The 19,849-nt window shown below is 44.5% G+C and overlaps 1 protein-coding gene across 3 annotated transcripts in view; it reads left to right on the top strand.

The window, feature by feature from the left end:
* Window positions 1–19,849, top strand: part of LOC126284886 (uncharacterized) — a 687,599-nt gene that overhangs the window by 462,632 nt on the left and 205,118 nt on the right. For all 3 annotated transcript variants that reach the window (XM_049984141.1, XM_049984139.1, XM_049984140.1), the window contains one exon: window positions 11,783–11,816. The gene's annotated coding sequence lies outside the window, so the exon portion shown is untranslated. The remainder of the gene's footprint in view (window positions 1–11,782; window positions 11,817–19,849) is intronic.

Below are 19,849 nucleotides of genomic sequence, written 5' to 3'. Positions count from 1 at the left end.
ACAGTCATGCAGTCAAAAAACACCAGCCACGGAACATTCATCTTCATCCTATGTGTAATTTGCATAGATCTAACGATACGATTACAGGCAGCACGAAATACAAGGAGAACTGATGGCATCGATTTCTCCCTCGTTAAATGCCGCTCACAAATGCGCATGTACGTTTTACAGTTACAGTAGGTTTTATCTATCAGTTATTCGTTTAATAAACTACCGGATAACGGCGTCGTTGTTTCTCCTAACAAAGCTCATTGTCTCTTCATCATTATAATGAGTCTCGCTAGCGCGACACTAAAGAAATCTGCGAATGAGTCGTCTTAGCCTTGGCCTTCTTATGCTCGTAGGAAGTCGTTAAACCCAAAGAACTGAATGACATCACACGGATATTCAGACGCCGCATGCATCTCGTGTGAACAGTTGCCGCTGTGGCAATAACACAGAAGATCGCTCATCCAAGAAGTAGCACGTAGCGTCGCATTTCGCTCCATGACGACATCAAGCAAGTTACTGCAGCGGCTAAAGACACTGAACAGCGAGCTACGAATCCCCGTCCTTCCTTCAGGATGTGGGTTGTTAGTGGTTTATCTTATTTAAAGCCGAAATATACTGTCTGACCGAAAAAAGTGTAGCACGAAAAAAGGGGAGAAGGAAATGAAAGTAAGCTTCTAGAGTTGAGAGTATAAGATGTTATTTCAGTGCTTAGAAAATCGAGCCCGATTTGCAAAGAACTTGGTAGTATTGACCTACTTAACTGTATGGCATTGCTTTCCTTCTGACCTTGATGCAAGCACCATTTCGGTTGGAAAGGGTGTCATGAGGACGTTGGTTCCTTTCCTGAGGAGAGACGGCTCACAAATGTTGTACCTGGTCCATGATATACTGTATACTGGCAGTGGGATAATGTTGAGGTCTGTGGTGATCCCAAACATGTTCTATCACGGACAAATCTGACCATCTTACTAGTAACTAGAGTTCCTCAACATCAAGCAGACAGTGCATGCAGAAGTGTACCATGTGTGGACGAGCGTTGTCCTGTTGAAAAATGGAAATACCGTGCTGCAGCATGAGAAGTAACACAAAATGACGCACGATGTACGTGATGTACTGTTGTGCTGCGCAAGTTCTGTCAGTCACTACCGGAACTGAGCGAAAGTCATAGCCGACGGCTCCCCACGCTGTGAAGCCAGAGTAACATTGCTGTGTCTCTCCGAAATAATGGAGGAAAGGGACCTCTCCCTAGGTTGCCGCCATACTCGCCGAGGACGGTCATTCAGGGTAATGCAGAACCGAGAGTCATCGCTGAACACAATACGACGCCGTTATCGGCAGTACATGAAACCAGGGTCCGCAGGACAGAGCGGATCAGGTTATGGTTGTGGAAAGGGGCCAAAATGAATTATTGTCAGTTGCACAAAACACACAAACTTTATTTTCTTAAAAACACTTAATCACACATGCCATTAAAAGGATTCAAAACAACATGACTGAAAGCCCGAACACAAGCTATTGCAATTGCTTTAAGGAATACACGCGGCTGATGGCCTAACTAGAAATATTTGACATAAAAGCTCGACTGAAGGCCACATACTGAACATAGGACAACTCAAGTGTTAAGACCTGGATAACAAGGATATGCAATCGAGCAAAATTCCCCTTCTTTCTTTTAAAAAAAAATTAGTTCAAACAAGAATCTTGAAAGTTTTAACTTAAGACGGCTAAAGGCCTTATTTTAAAATTAAAATAAACTAAATTAATAATCGGATGAGGTACTTGAGACAAAAATCACAATCTAAAAGCAACAGAGCAATGGTGCTCAGAAGTGTTCCAGGGGGCGGCCTGAGGAGGTAGCTCTAACATAAAATAGGTGAGACAGGCAGCCAAGAATACGATTAAGTAATCCAATGGCAACCCGACCCAGGGACGGCTGAAGGACCGCCCAACAACCTAATCAATTCCGTTGCGCCGATCAACGGCAAGACAACGGAAAATATAGGCCGAACACGAAGATACCATCAGACCTACGTCTTCAAAATTGGCGTCTAAAAACAGCCAAGGCACAATAACCACTCATAAATCTGAACAACACCAAAGGCTGTCAAACTACACGCGGTACGGACAGCATCAACACGGCGAGGAAAAACACACTGCGGAACACTACGCTAATGCCCTTGCCGCGGAGACTTCCTCACTGCTCTGTCCCAACCAGCCGACTGCCTACTCCAGTAGGCAGTTTTAACATGACTGCTCAGTCCAAATTACACAAGCTAGACACAATTCCACGAAAACACTTCCACGAGTACTCGAACAATCGTAAAAGTAATCACGGTGGAACAACCAGGACGAATGACAAGTCGACACACACAGAGAACCCGAAGCAGTCGGCGACCAAATATACGTCATCCGATGAGGCGACCGACCGAACGACCAACCACGGTCGTCTTCACTCAAGTCATGTGTGTCAGCAACAGTCGGGAGAGTCTTGGCTGTCCGGACCTCACTGCAGCTCCATCCCGACTCCACTCCATGTCCGATCGGAACTAAAGGGCACGGCGACCCGGGCACACTGGCTCGGACACAACCGTGCAGAGGTAATTAACTCTTGTCCATCGTCCACCCGACATCTCTGAACAAGAAAGGAACCGACCCACGTCCGGGAAGGAGACAAACTCATGAGGCCCAGAAACGGTCCAAAGACCAAATACACGTCGCCCGAAGATACGACCGACCGAACGACCAACCAACGGTCGTTCCCGCTCCAGCCTCCTTCCGTCGGACAGAGCATGTGTGTCGCAAGCGGTCGTCGAGTACTGGCTGTCAAGACCTCACTGGCGCTGCGTCCCCACTGATCCCCCAACACACGACGGTCTGGAAATACTAGCGGTCTCTTCAAAGATAATACGACAGGGCTCTTATCGAAACGCGCTGCTGCTGCCACTCACGGACAGACAAGCCAGCAACTTAGTGACACCAGTAAACCGAATAAGAAACGAGGCGACATTTCCGTAAAGAGAAACTGTCAAGCAAGAAAAGGCATTAGCGCACGGCTCAGTACGTGCTTCCCAGGCATGGTGCCAATCCGAAGACACGCTTGTTCTGTAGTGTTAACGCCAGCTTATGCAGGTAGTTCGGCTACTGCCAGTCTCCGACCAATAATGAGGGATGACACTCGGATGGTAGGCACAGATACAAACTAGTTAGGATGTGCTGGGTGCACAATACGGCGATCGTCCCTTGTGGTGGCCATACGTGGTGGACCGCAACCTGCACAACGAGTGCGCCTACTCACGACCCCTACAGTCCATCACTGCGCCACTTCACGTGCAGTATGGACACGAATATGAACAATGCCGACCAAATGGAGACATCTAAATCTACATTCATACTCCGCAAGCCACCCAACGGTGTGTGGCGGAGGGCACTTTACGTGGCACTGTTATTACCTCTGTACCAGTCGCGTATGGTTCGCGGGCAGAACGACTGTCTGAAAGCCTCCGTGCGCGCTCGAATCTCTCTAATTTTACATTCGTGATCTCCACGGGAGGTATAAGTAGGGGGAAGCAGTATATTCGATACCTCATCCAGAAACGCACCCTCTCGAAACCTGGAGAGCAAGCTACACCGCGATGCAGAGCGCCTCTCTTGCAAAGTCTGCCACCTGAGTTGGCTAAACATCTCCGTAACGCTATCACGGTTACCAAATAACCCTGTGACGAAACGCGCCTCTCTTCTTTGGATCTTCTCTATCTCCTCCATCAACCCGACCTGGTACGGATCCCACACTGAAGAGCAATACTCAAGTATAGATCGAACGAATGTTTTGTAAGTCACCTCCTTTGTTGATGGACTACATTTTCTAAGGACTTTCCCAGTGAATCTCAACCTGGTACCCGCCTTACCAACAATTAATTTTACACTCCTGGAAATGGAAAAAAGAACACATTAACACCGGTGTATCAGACCCACCATACTTGCTCCGGACACTGCGAGAGGGCTGTACAAGCAATGATCACACGCACGGCACAGCGGACACACCAGGAACCGCGGTGTTGGCCGTCGAATGGCGCTAGCTGCGCAGCATTTGTGCACCGCCGCCGTCAGTGTCAGCCAGTTTGCCGTGGCATACGGAGCTCAATCGCAGTCTTTAACACTGGTAGCATGTGGCGACAGCGTGGACGTGAACCGTATGTGCAGTTGACGGACTTTGAGCGAGGGCGTATAGTGGGCATGCGGGAGGCCGGGTGGACGTACCGCCGAATTGCTCAACACGTGGGGCGTGAGGTCTCCACAGTACATCGATGTTGTCGCCAGTGGTCGGCGGAAGGTGCACGTGCCCGTCGACCTGGGACCGGACCGCAGCGACGCACGGATGCACGCCAAGACCGTAGGATCCTACGCAGTGCCGTAGGGGACCGCACCGCCACTTCCCAGCAAATTAAGGACACTGTTGCTCCTGGGGTATCGGCGAGGACCATTCGCAAACGTCACCATGAAGCTGGGCTACGGTCCCGCACACCGTTAGGCCGTCTTCCGCTCACGCCCCAACATCGTGCAGCCCGCCTCCAGTGGTGTCGCGACAGGCGTGAATGGAGGGACGAATGGAGACGTGTCGTCTTCAGCGATGAGAGTCGCTTCTGTCTTGGTGCCAATGATGGTCGTATGCGTGTTTGGCGCCGTGCAGGTGAGCGCCACAATCAGGACTGCATACAACCTACGCACACAGGGCCAACACCAGGCATCATGGTGTGGGGAGCGATCTCCTACACTGGCCGTACACCTCTGGTGATCATCGAGGGGACACTGAATAGTGCACAGTACATCCAAACCGTCATCGAACCCATCGTTCTACCATTCCTAGACCGGCAAGGGAACTTGCTGTTCCAACAGGACAATGCACGTCCGCATGTATCCCGTGCCACCCAACGTGCTCTAGAAGGTGTAAGTCAACTACCCTGGCCAGCAAGATCTCCGGATCTGTCCCCCATTGAGCATGTTTGGGACTGGATGAAGCGTCATCTCACGCGGTCTGCAAATCCAGCACGAACGCTGGTCCAACTGAGGCGCCAGGCGGAAATGGCATGGCAAGCCATTCCACAGGACTACATCCAGCATCTCTACGATCGTCTCCATGGGAGAATAGCAGCCTGCATTGCTGCGAAAGGTGGATATACACTGTACTAGTGCTGACATTGTGCATACTCTGTTGCCTGTGTCTATGTGCCTGTGGTTCTGTCAGTGTGATCATGTGATGTATCTGACCCCATTAATGTGTCAATAAAATTTCCCCTTCCTGGGACAATGAATTCACGGTGTTCTTATTTCAATTTCCAGGAGTGTATATAATCATTCCACTTCAAATCGTTCCTCACGCATACTCCCACATATTTAACAGAAGTAACTGCTACCAGTGTTTGTTCCGCTATCATATAATCATACAATAAAGGATCCTTCTTTCTGTGTACTCGCAATACATTACATTTGTCTACGTTAAGGGTCAGTTGCCACTCCCTACACCAAGTGCCTATCCGCTGCAGATCTTCCTGCATTTCGCTACAATTTTCTAATGCTGCAACTTCTCTGTATACTACAGCATCATCCGCGAAAAGCCGCATGGAACTCCCGACACTATCTACTAGGTCATTTATATATATTGTGAAAAGCAATGGTCCCATAACACTCCCCTGTGGCACGCCAGAGGTTACTTTTACGTCTGTAGACGTCTCTCCATTGATAACAATATGCTGTGTTCTGTTTGCTAAAAACTCTTCAATCCATCCACACAGCTGGTCTGATATTCCGTAGGCTCTTACTTTGTTTATCAGGCGACAGTGCGGAACTCTATGAGGCCGCTTCCAAGCTCTGCCAGGTGCTGATAACGCTTTCACGTGATTACGCAGCTTGTCTGTGTTCTTCATAGAGATCACTAAACGTCTTACGCTGTTCTCGTCCCTAACATACGCTACCAGGCTTGGTAACAACATTAAACATGAACACCACTAATGTACACTAGTGACCATTCTCTCAGTCATGGGAAATTAATTATCACTCAAATTGTTTACGTATTTGCCAATGGTTTGAACGCATACGAGTTGAAAACAGGCATCCGATCATATCTGCTGTGCCCTTCACTTTGAAATAATAATAATAATAATAATAATAATAATAATAGCCAGTTTCCTTCCCCGCGTTTAATCTTCCTTCCAGTTTCGTTCTTATTGTGCATTGTTTTACGTTGACCTCCGAGGCATAGTACCGGATACGCACGCACTTAGCTCATACAGCTGCTACTTCACACAGTTGTGTCAGCTAAGGCTTCTTCTTCGCTGGCTGCATTTGCGGCGTGGGAGGCATGCAGACCTTGAACTGTTCTATGAAAGCTCACAACTCAAAGAGACGGACAAAGCGTGCATATACGAGGTGCATTCAAGTTCTAAGGCCTCCGATTTTTTTTCTCCGGACTGGAAAGGGATAGAAACATGTGCATTGTTTTAAAATGAGGCCGCGTTCATTGTCAATACGTCCCAGAGATGGCAGCACCGTACGGCAGATGGAATTTTACCGCCAGCGGCGAGAATGAGAACTGTTTTAAATACTTAAAATGGCGGTTTTTCCTTACTTGAACAGCGTGCAATCATTCGTTTTCTGAATTTTCGTGGTGTGAAACCAATTGAAATTCATCGACAGTTGAAGGAGACGTATGGTGATGGAGTTATAGATGTGTCGAAAGTGCGTTCGCGGGTGCGATAGTTTAATGAACGCAGAACATCGTGTGACAACAAACCGAAACAACCTCGGGCTCGCACAAGCCGGTCTGACGACATGATCGAGAAAGTGGAGAGAATTGTTTTGGGGGATCGCCGAATGACTGTTGAACAGATCGCCTCCAGAGTTGGCATTTCTGTGGGTTCTGTGCACACAATCCTGCATGACGACCTGAAAATGCGAAAAGCGTCATCCAGGTGGGTGCCACGAATGCTGACGGACGACCACATGGCTGCCCGTGTGGCATGTTGCCAAGCAATGTTGACGCGCAATGACAGCATGAATGGGACTTTCTTTTCGTCGGTTGTGACAATGGATGGGACGTGGATGCCATTTTTCAATCCAGAAACAAAGCGCCAGTCAGCTCAATGGAAGCACACAGATTCACCGCCACCAAAAAAATTTCGGGTAACCGCCAGTGCTGAAAAAATGATGGTGTCCATGTTCTGGGACAGCGAGGGCGTAATCCTTACCCATTGCGTTCCAAAGAGTACTACGGTAACAGGTGTATCCTACGAAAATGTTTTGAAGAACAAATTGCTTCCTGTACTGCAACAAAAACGTCCGGGAAGGGCTGCGCGTGTGCTGTTTCACCAAGACAACGCACCCGCACATCGAGCTAACGTTACGCAACAGTTTCTTCGTGATAACAACTTTGAAGTGATTCCTCACGGTCCCTACTCACCTGACCTGGCTCCTAGTGACTTTTGGCTTTTTCCAACAATTAAAGTCACTCTCCGTGGCCGCACATTCACCAGCCGTGCTGCTATTGCCTTAGCGATTTTCCAGTGGTCAAAACAGACTCCTAAAGAAGCATTCGCCGCTGCCATGGAATCATGGCGTCAGCATTGTGAAAAATGTGTACGTCTGCAGGGCGATTACGTCGAGCAGTAACGCCAGTTTCATCGACTTCGGGTGAGTAGTTAATTAGAAAAAAAATCGGATGCCTTAGAACTTGAATGCACCTCGTACCTGTTCACAGGACCGTACATGTGTCAAGCAAATAAACTCAACTACCAAATCTGTAATGTGGTGCTCCAGCCATATTGTTGATGTATGAAACAAATTAATAACAGCCTCAACTGTATATTCTTTATTGTTCGATTATGCATGACGTGCTTAAAAAAACAGCATGATCCCTAAAACATATAGTGCTTAGTGGAATGATAAAGGAGAAAAATCCAGACAAGATATAATTGTTTAATTTTTTGTATAAATGAACATAAGTCTTCATGATGCGATCAGTCGGACAGCTATAACCAATTTCAGGAAGAATGGGGCGGTGCATCTATAAAGCTACCTGTGAATTCGGAATTAATTTTGATGTGACAACTGGTTTATATACTTCGTGCGGTTGAAGTTCGTTATGTAGAACCACTATACAACCTAACCTGTCATTATATCTACAAATAATGCAATCCAATATATTTCCCTACAAGTTCAGATGGAAACGAAAGACATAGCAATGTTACAAATCCTTCTAAACGAAAGAAGGGTAGCCGTAGTAAAATAGTAGTGTAACTACGTGTAAGAGTTTACAGTAAAAGTAAACAACACACTAGTAATGAAGGGAGCGAAAGAACTCCACTCAGGTTAGAAACGAAATCGTGAAAGAATTTTCTGAAGCTATGCGCCATCGGAATAGTAAAATAAGGATCATTGAGAAACTGAAGAAAAATATTCTGGTAGCTTTCGAAATGTGGTCCAATTAATGTTTGGCCATTTATAAGTGAGAAATGAAAGAAAAGGTTCATGAAGAATAGGGCAGAATGACGTCTGCGGGGAACTGCTCCTAGAAACAGGGATTGGATATGGGATACGAGCTAAAACAACGAGGAATAAGCGGTAGAAGGAAAAAATTATAGGGGTAATAATAATATCTAAATTACGTTAGGGGGGAGGGTAGGGGTGTATTGTAGAGAGGCAAAGAATAGGTTAAAAAAGGAAGACTGGGAGTACTTTAACAAAAATAAATAAATCCAAGAAAGGGAAAATTTTTAAAAAAACGCAAACAAAAACATATTAAACATCGCTTCAAGACTTCGTCTAGTTTATATTTTTTGTTATTCATCGTCTAGTTTATATTTTTTGTTATTCATAAGCAAATTATACACTCATCAGTAACAACAGGAAACTCTTGCTTCTGTTCATGATGAAGATTGTTCTATTGTGTACAAAAAAAAGACAGTAGTAGAGATCTTTTTATATTTGTGCACATAAACTGTGCTTGCATCAAAAGTACTTCCTTTGGTTACATAAAACCGCGGAAGTTACAAGATCAACTACTTTCTATTACTTATAAAGTACAATTTATATTTTGTAAAGATATATAATGCACAATTGACCAACGCTGACCGATGTGCGGTTCTAATTGTGTCCAAAACAAACAAACAAACAAAAAAAAGCAAGGCAACGTCGTCGGTTCCCAGTTTCTCTCCCACACATTCATTTATGTTTCTTTCGCTACCAGTGCAACTGATAATTCTACTATTTACTACGTTATTTATGTACTGTACGAAATCGATCGAACCGTAGTTTTCGTAGAGCGCAGGTGTATTGTAAAAAAATAATTCCCTTTTACTACACAACTAACAGTCTATTGATGGCCGGCCAGAATGGCCGAGCGGTTCTACGAGCTACAGTCTGGAACCGTGCGACTGCCTCGGTCATGGATGTGTGTGATGTCCTTGGGTTAGTTAGGTTTGATTAGTTCTAAGTTCTAGGTGACTGATGACCTCAGAAGTTAAGCCCCATAGTGCTCACAGCTATTTGAACCATTTTTCTATTAATGACCGACGCTAAGATCGCTTGACACTGCTTTGTCTTTGCTCCGTACTACAGTTGCAAACGTCACACTTATTTGGACAAATGCTGTGCACTAAACGTGTTGATTATTCAGCAGTGCCGGCCGCGGTGGTCTCGCGGTTCTAGGCGCGCAGTCCGGAACCGTGCGACTGCTACGGTCGCAGGTTCGAATCCAGCCTCGGGCATGGATGTGTGTAATGTCCTTAGGTTAGCTAGGTTTAAGTAGTTCTAAGCTCTAGGGGACTAATGACCACTGCAGTTGAGTCCCATAGTGCTCAGAGCCATTTGAACCATTTGATTATTCAGCAAAATGCTAACGAATGCCGCTGCGCTGTTAAAAATATTACGTCACAGGCTTTCAGACTGTATCCATGCTTCGTAACGAGTAACAGAATTCTACAGAGTACTGCGTTTTTTCTAACTCTTTTCAAATCATTCTTTTCATTCCTTCTGACAAGTAGTGAACAGCACATTACTTACTCAAAAATCAGAAATTTCTATTTACTACCATTTTAACGCCAAAAAATGATTCTATCTATTACGTGTAAAAATAAGAGCTTTTACAACGATTCCAGTTTCTGGGTCATCCTATAACAAGCAAACTGGGTTTCGTAAAGCATTTGCATTCGGCGGAAGTGATGTATTGAAATATATGCGTTTTCTGTAATTGACAATAGTTACCAAATCTCCTTTCATCTTGGATTACTTGTTAACAGTAAACACGTAGAACGCTCTATTCCCTTCGCCTGTGCATAGCTTATTTACCATACGCAGCTCCCTGTTTATTGCTGCATTTTCGAAAGTTCATGGCCATATCAGAAGCGTGTAATAGCACACCCTCGACTATATTCAGCAGCATTAAAGTGATTACACATCGTGTTCCACATGCAGTCCTAGTTTTTAATTCGTCACTGCCATATAAGTGGAGAAGGTGGCGAAGATAATTACGCTGCAAACGATGCAACCTCGGCGCGAGCGTGTAATGTCACTCTGGAACTAAGGGTAATTTTCCAGTGACCAAAAGGCCCCACACAGCATGATGAAGAAACCTTTCTGTGCGACTTTAGGTCATGCATTTGAGACTGCTGTATCCGGTGGTACTAAACTGCTTGCTTGATAAATTGGCATGTTTAGTGCCTGCTTGCTTGTTAACGTCATTATTAGAATAGTGAATCCTCGAGAGCTTTCAGCTCCGTACAGGGCGGAGAGTTGCCAACGAATCGCAAGTGGGTGAAGGAAGATTAAGATGTAATGACTCGTCGCCTATGAGATCGTAAGATACGGAACACAAGTTCATGCTGGGGAAGGAAATAGGCAGCGTCACTCTTAAAGCAACCGTCCCTGTACGTGCTTCAACCGGTTTAGAAAAACTACGGAAAACATAAATTTGGACGGCCGGGCCAGGATTTAAACTCCAGTGTTCAAAATACGAATCTAGTGTTGAAAGGAGTCTACCGTGGCACACTTGTATGTGGCACCCGAATATGATAATAATATTAACGTAAACTAAAATGAAACTAGTATACTTTAAACAGTGTAGGTCACTGATAGGCTTTATAATGCGGATTGCTGACTGTGCATGACCGCAGAGCCGAAGATACTGCTTTTGGTGTGTCTCAAAGCCATAAATTGCATCTTGACTTTGGAGTTAGTGAATAAATTACTAAAATTTACTCGCCCCATGAAGTCATTTGTATTTTATACTTGCAGCTTATGCAACTGACCTTTCCTTATACTTATTATTACCAGTATCATACTCGACAAGAGGGAGGCGCTCGCTTGCCCACACAGACATACTCACACAAGTACACTTTTAACTTTTGATCTGTGACAATGGCAGCGTTATTGCAGATTTAAAGTAAACATAGTTGCAACACCTCGGTTCCAACCAAGGTCTTCTATTGATTACTAGGCGATTGGCCTCCCAATACTCGACATAGGAATTTGCCATCTTTCAACTTGCTGGGAACTGTCTGAAAACATCGAAGTAATACGACGGCCTAGGGGGCCCTCAAAAGTAGAGAATGATAGATGTCAACAAATCAATTAGGTATTGACAAATTAAAATTCAGTTTGGTCTGTGTTCACCCAGAAAAATATAGTAGTGTTCACTACATAAGTAGTTTTCTAACGAAGGGATGGAGTGCACACTTCAAAGCCGTTCGAAAAAATGATTATTTCTCAGTCCCAAATTTCATTAAGTGTATGTATGTTTCAGGTGGAGTGTTGGGAGATCCAGTGATCCGATCTAAGTAAGTAACCAACATTAATTTGTAAACAGATTTTTTAGAGACCGCTTCCAGTCACAATTGTTTTCATTCCTCCAACTTCATCGTCATCACGTAAATGTAGCAATACAAAAACACTTAGAATTTTCTGTAGTATCGTTTAGTATCAGGGTACTTTGCAGACTGCTTGCGGAGAAAGAAGTATAATATATTTGAGGGAACGTCTAGTTACTTTACTAGTCTGTTGTAAAATGTAAATTATCAGTTCTGTTCAATAGTGGCCATCAGTATGGATCTTCGAATTTTTGTTGTCAAATGTTTACAGTTTAGCAAAGTATACTAACAACACGTTGTTCATTATATACGAAGCCAATGTGAACTAAAATCAAGACGACGATCAAAACAAAAGTTTTTTTACCCTTACTGATGTATAGATGGTGGTGATATTTGTTACTTTCTAACGGCATCAGCGTAAATACTGTCAACAGCAATAATGATGTCAAGACGTGATTTATTTTGATTACCATCTAGAATCTAGTGCACAGCGCTGCGATATACATTAAACAACGTGTTGTTTACGCGGTAACAAACAGTGGAAAATCTGTTGTTGACGAGTTCAGAAACAGTGGAAAACATTTATTAAGCAGCAGTACATCTACAGATTTAGTGATAGTGTGGTGACAGTAGCATTGAGTCTTTCCACTTTACAAATTTACTGGTTGCTTAAATTTCCAACTCTTCAAGTATTTCGCGGTTTGCTCTTAACTATGATATTGTTAGTTTGGTATATTTCATGCATTTTACGAGACAAAACCGACACACAAGTCACAAAATGCATAAAACAGACAAATCCCTCAGTATACTATATACGATAATTAAGAGCGAATATCTCACTTTATCAGTAGATCTGGAAGTTTGTTTGCATAAACAACTATCAAATTTCTCGACAGAATGAGTTCAGTAGCCACGACATGTCAAACAACATTGCAGAAGCCCTGCTGCTACGTACTTAAATTCTTGAAGAGCGTGATTACTGAGACGGAATCTAACATCGCTCTATTTACGACAGTCATGGCTATTTAAATTGTAATGATTTTATTTCCAGGCTCATTCACTTGATTAGTTTCTTGCTTGCTTTGCTGAATTGCTACAAATGAACGACGAGTCTATTCCGGGGAAATAATGTAATCGATTTACGCCCTAAACCTTTAAGGAATAAGACATAGCTCAGCGAAGGGCTTGATTTTTCTTTGGCACGAGTCTACGGTGTCCCGGGCATGATGTTAAACTGCGTCCAAAACCGAGTGGCCACCGTTATAAGTGGTCCCCTTCCACCAAGTGCCAACGGCCTCCTTGGAGGGAGCACGAGCGGGTGAATTGACGTGGGATGAGAAATCGTCCCTGAAGGCAGAAGAACCAGGTTGGTCAACCAGAACACAGAATTTTCTACTCAGGAACATCTAATGGACAGTATAAGACTGCAGTAGGACATAGGATCGAAAGCAGTCGTAGAATGGGTCACTAATTGTGTACCTCTTTCAGAGAGAGTGATGTTATTACAAATAAGTGTTATACCCTCGCAACTGAACACTATTCAGTTCTACGCTCCAACAACAGACCATAGTGAAGAAGTTGCAGAATTTTATTCCAAAATTTCAGGTATTTTGCCACAACTACCGAAGATAGATCTTACAATAATTATGAGAGATTTTAATGCCAAAATAGGAAGGAGATCCTAAGGCGACATTATAGGCCACTTTGGACTTGGTGAAAGCAACGAGAGAGTCGAACTACTCAGTGCATTTGCAGAAGAGTGGAGATTCGTAGTAACTAACACATTCTTCACACTACCACCCAGACGTCTCTACACCTGGAAGTCCCCAAGCGATTCAGACAAAAATATTACCCATAATCTGATTATGTCTTGATAAATCAAAGATATATGGTAGAAACAGCTGTCTCTCAATGACAACCTATTCAGGTGCCAACTCCCCTAGTTGGTATCTTTAAAATCAGAATGAAGAGAGTTCAAAAGAAAAAAAGTCAAAATGTATGATATCCGCAAACTGAAGGAATCTTCCATACGAAAAAATGCGGGAGTCCATCTTAATAATGAACTAAATACTCTAACTTGTGCACTGAAGACAAAATTAGAGAGGTAAACTCTATAGTCAAATCAGTTGAAGAAGAAAATATGAAATCCAGTTTCACCAAAAGGAAGTCATGGGTGACTGAAGAGATACTTAAAATGATGGACAGAAGGAGGAAAGTGAAAAGTAATCCTGATGAACATAAGAATATCAACAAGGAGATCAGGAAACGGATACGAGAAGCTAAGGAAAGAAAAATACAGGAACAATGCAACGAAATAGAGAAATTACAATTGAAGCATGATAGTTTCAATACTCGTAAAAAGTCAGGTAAGTGACAGGAAATTTCAAAAAATGACAGGAAACAGGTTGCCGAACAATGAAGGAAAAATAATAGTTGGACAAGATGAGCTTAAAGAAACATGGAAAACATACATAGGACAACTCTTTTATGACAACCGGCCAGAACTTCCTCAAACGTATTACGATACAGGACCTAGAATTCTGCTGGAAGAAGTACAAGCTGCAGTAATTGGAATGAAAGATGGTAAATCACCTGGTCCCTACAATGTGAATGCCGAAAATCTCAAGCTGCTCTGTAAGAATAATTTAAAAGATGACGTGCTACAGACGCGAAATTTAACCGACAGGAAGAAAATGCTGTGATATGCAAATGATTAGCTTTTCAGAGCATTCACACAAGGTTGGCGCCGGTGTCGACACCTACAACGTGCTGACATGACGAAAGTTTCCAACCGATTTCTCATACACAAACAGCAGTTGACCGGCGTTGTTGTGATGCCTCGTGTAAGGAAGAGCAATGCGTACCATCACCTTCCGACTTTGATAAAGGTCGGATTGTAGCATATCGCGATAGCGGTTTATCGTATCGCGACATTGCTGCTCGCGTTGGTCGAGGTCCAATGACTCTTAGCAGAATATGGAATCGGTGGTTTCAGGAGGTTAATACGGAACGCCGTGCTGGATCCCAACGGCCTCGTACCACTAGCAGTCGAGATGACAGGCATCTTATCCGCATGGCTGTAACGGATCGTGCAGCCACGACTCGATCCCTGAGTCAACAGATGGGGCCGTTTAAAAGACAACAACCATTTGCACGAGCAGTTCGAAGACGTTTGCAGCAGCATGGACTATCAGCTCAGAGGCCATGGCTGCGGTTACCCTTGACGCTGCATCACAGACAGGAGCGCCTGCGATGGTGTACTCAACGACGAACCTGGGTGTACGAATGGCAAAACGTCATTTTTTCGGATGAATCCAGGCTCTGTTTACAGCATCATGAAGGTCGCGTCCGTGTTTGGCGACATCGTGGTGAACGCACATTAGAAGCGTGTATTCGTCATCGGCATACCCGCGTATCACGCGGCGTGATGGTATGGTGTGCTATTGTTTACATGTCTCTGTCACCTCTTGTTCGCATTGACGGCGCTGTGAACAGTGGACGTTACATTTCAGATGTGTTACGACCCGTGGCTCTACGCTTCATTCGAGCCCTGTGAAACCCGACATTTCAGCAGAATAACGCACGACCGCATGTTTCAGGTCCTGTACTGCTTTCTGAATACAGAAAATGTTCCACTGCTGACCGGCCAGCACATTCTCCATATCTCTCAGCTATTGAAAACGTCTGGTCAATGGTGGCGAAGCAACTGTCTTGTCACAATATGCCAGTCACTACTCTTGATGAACTTGCTACGGTCGCAGGTTCGAATCCTGCCTCGCGCATGGATGTGTATGATGTCCTTAGGTTAGTTAGGTTTAAGTAGTTCTAAGTTCTAGGGGACTTATGACCACAGCAGTTGAGTCCCATAGTGCTCAGAGCCATTTGAACCATTTGATGAACTGTGGTATCGTGTTGAAGCTGCATGGGCAGCTGTACCTGTACACGCCATCCAAGCTCTGTTTGACTCAATGTCCAGGCGTATCAAGGCCGTTATTACGGCCAGAGATGGTTGTTCTGAGTACTGATTTCTCAGGATCTATGTACCCAAATTGCGTGAAAACGTAATCACTTGTCAGTTCTAGTATAATATATTTGTCCAATGAATACCCGTTTATCATCTGCATGTTTCTTAGTGTAGCAATTTTACATCTACATCTACATCTACATGACTACTCTGCAATTCACATTTAAGTGCTTGGCAGAGGGTTCATCGAACCACAATCATACTATCTCTCTACTATTCCACTCCCGAACAGCGAGCGGGAAAAACGAACACCTAAACCTTTCTGTTCGAGCTCTGATTTCTCTTATTTTATTTTGATGATCATTCCTACCTATGTAGATTGGGCTCAACAAAATATTTTCGCATTCGGAAGAGAAAGTTGGTGACTGAAATTTCGTAAAAAGCTCTCGCCGCGACGAAAAACGTCTATGCTGTAATGACTTCCATCCCAACTCGTGTATCATATCTGCCACACTCTCTCCCCTATAACGCGATAATACAAAACGAGCTGCCCTTCTTTGCACCCTCTCGATGTCCTCCGTCAATCCCACCTGGTAAGGATCCCACACCGCGCAGCAATATTCTAACAGAGGACGAACGAGTGTAGTGTAAGCTGTCTCTTTAGTGGACTTGTTGCATCTTCTAAGTGTCCTGCGAATGAAACGCAACCTTTGGCTCGCCTTCCCGACAATATTATCTATGTGGTCCTTCCAACTGAAGTTGTTCGTAATTTTAACACCCAGGTACTTAGTTGAATTGACAGCCTTGAGAATTGTACTATTTATCGAGTAATCGAATTCCAACGGATTTCTTTTCGAAGTCATGTGGATCATCTCACACTTTTCGTTATTTAGCGTCAACTGCCACCTGACACACCATACAGCAATCTTTTCTAAGTCGCTTTGCAGCTGATACTGGTCTTCGGATGACCTTACTAGACGGTAAATTACAGCATCATCTGCGAACAACCTAAGAGAACTGCTCAGATTGTCACCCAGGTCATTTATATAGATCAGGAACAGTAGAGGTCCCAGGACGCTTCCCTGGGGAACACCTGATATCACTTCAGTTTTACTCGATGATTTGCCGTCTATTACTACGAACTGCGACCTTCCTGACAGGAAATCACGAATCCAGTCGCACAACTGAGACGATACCCCATAGCTCCGCAGCTTGATTAGAAGTCGCTTGTGAGGAACGGTGTCAAAAGCTTTCCGGAAATCTAGAAATACGGAATCAACTTGAGATCCCCTGTCGATAGCGGCCATTACTTCGTGCGAATAAAGAGCTAGCTGCGTTGCACAAGAGCGATGTTTTCTGAAGCCATGCTGATTACGTGTCAATAGATCGTTCCCTTCGAGGTGATTCATAATGTTTGAATACAGTATATGCTCCAAAACCCTACTGCAAACCGACGTCAATGATATAGGTCTGTAGTTAAATGGATTACTCCTACTACCCTTCTTGAACACTGGTGCGACCTGCGCAATTTTCCAATCTGTAGGTACAGATCTATCGGTGAGCGAGCGGTTGTATATGAGTGCTAAGTAGGGAGCTATAGTATCAGCGTAATCTGAAAGGAACCTAATCGGTATACAATCTGGACCTGAAGACTTGCCCGTATCAAGCGATTTGAGTTGCTTCGCAACCCCTAAGGTATCTACTTCTAAGAAACTCATGCTAGCAGATGTTCGTGTTTCAAATTCTGGAATATTCCATTCGTCTTCCCTGGTGAAGGAATTTCGGAAAACTGCGTTCAATAACTCCGCTTTAGCGGCACAGTCGTCGATAACAGTACCATCGGCACTGCGCAGCGAAGGTATTGACTGCGTCTTGCCGCTTGTGTACTTTACATACGACCAGAATTTCTTCGGATTTTCTACCAAATTTCGAGACAATGTTTCGTTGTGGAACCTATTAAAGGCATCTCGCATCGAAGTACGTGCCAAATTTCGCGCGTCTGTAAATTTTAGCCCATCTTCAGGATTTCGCATTCTTCTGAACTTCGCATGCTTTTTCCGTTGCCTCTGCAACAGCGTTCGGACCTTTTTTGTGTACCACGGGGGATCCGTTCCATCTCTTACCAATTTATGAGGTATGAATATCTCAATTGCTGTTGCTACTATATCTTTGAATTTGAGCCACATCTCGTCTACATTCGCATAGTCAGTTCGGAAGGAATGGAAATTGTCTTTTAGGAAGGCTTCTAGTAGCACTTTATCCGCTTTTTTAAATAAAATTATTTTGCGTTTGTTTCTGATGGATTTGGAAGAAATGGTATTGAGCCTAGCTACAATGACCTTGTGATCACTAATCCCGGTATCAGTCATGATGCTCTCTATCAGCTCTGGATTTTTTGTGGCCAAGAGGTCAAGTGTGTTTTCGCAACCATCTACAATTCGCGTGGGTTCGTGGACTAACTGCTCTAAATAATTTTCGGAGAATGCATTTAGGACAATCTCGGAAGACGTTTTGTGCCTACCACCGGTTTTGAACAAGTATTTTTGCCAACATACCGAGGGTAGGTTGAAGTCCCCACCAACTATAACCGTATGAGTGGGCTATTTATTTGTTACGAGACTCAAACTTTCTCTGAACTGTTCCGCAACTGGCCAGTAATGTAATAAAAAGGGGGTAATCAATATTGGTACAGAATTTGCTCTCCAACACACTAAGTAATTGGCTTGCAGAGTACATACAATGAAGCGCGAAAGAAACTGGTACAGACGTGCGTCTTCAAATACAGAGATATGTAAACAGGTGGAAGACGGCACTGCAGACGAGAACACCTATATAGGATCACAAGCGCATGGCGCAGTTGTTAGATCGCTTACTGCTGCTACAATCGCAGGTTATCAAGATATAAGTGAGTTTGAATACGGTGTCATGACACGAGCCATGGGTCACAGAATCGCCGAGGTAGCGATAAATAGGATTTTCCCGGACGACCATTTCGCGAGTGCACCGTGAATATCAGGAATCCGGTAAAACATCTTATCTCCGATATCGCTGAGCCGGAGAAAGATCCTGCAAGAACGGGACAAACGACTACTGAAGAGAACCGTCCAGCCTGACAGAAGTGCAACGCTTCCGTAAATTGCTGCAGATTTCATTGCTGGTCCACCAAGTGCCCGCGTGCAAAACATTCAAGGAAACATATCGAAACGGGCTTTCAGAGCCGAAAGTCCACTCGTGTACCCTTGGTGACTGCACAACACAAAAGCTTTACGCCTCGCCCGGCCCCGTCAACACCGACTGAACTATTGATAGTTGGAAATACATATGTTGCCTGGTCGGACGAGTGCCTTTTAAAACTGCACGGTGGATACTGCATGTCAACAGGAGACCGTCCAAGCTGGTCGAGGGTCTGTAATGGTATGGGGCGTCTGCAGTTGGAGTGATATGTGCCCCCTGATACGTCTAGATACGACTCTGACAGGTGACACGTGCGTAAGCAACCTGTCTGATCACCGTGCAGTCCAATGGACTTCGGCGATTCCAGCACGACAATGAGACACCCCACACTTCCACAGTTGCTACAGAATGGCTCGAGGTACACTCTTCTGAGTTTAAACGCTTCTGTTGGAAGCCAGACTGCACAGATATGAACATTATTGAGCACATCTGGGATGCCTTTTAACGAGCTGTTCAGAAGAGATCTCCACCCCCTCGTACTATCCATGCTGTCAGTGTAGTCCATGCCACGTCGTATTGCGGCACTCTTGAGTGCTCGCGGGAGCCCTACATGATATTCGGCAGATGTGAAAGTTTTTTTGGCGCTTCAGGGTACGTAAATACAGAAACCCAACAACTCCGTTCCGGCTACCTGAAGTGTGTTTACATTATCTGCAATCCACTATACGTATCCAATATCGTAGAGCAAACGGTTAATTGCTCTCGAATTCCGCGTTGACATGGCCACCGCTGAACTTTCTATATGTACCCCTAAAGTCATAGACGTCCTGAGCCTAAACCCAATACTGCATGTTGTTTCATTCGT

Source organism: Schistocerca gregaria, chromosome 8 (genome assembly GCF_023897955.1).
Source record: "Schistocerca gregaria isolate iqSchGreg1 chromosome 8, iqSchGreg1.2, whole genome shotgun sequence".
NCBI lineage: Eukaryota > Metazoa > Arthropoda > Insecta > Orthoptera > Acrididae > Schistocerca > Schistocerca gregaria.
The sequence above is the reverse complement of the archived record's forward strand: the minus strand, read 5'-3'. Positions and strand labels throughout refer to the sequence as shown.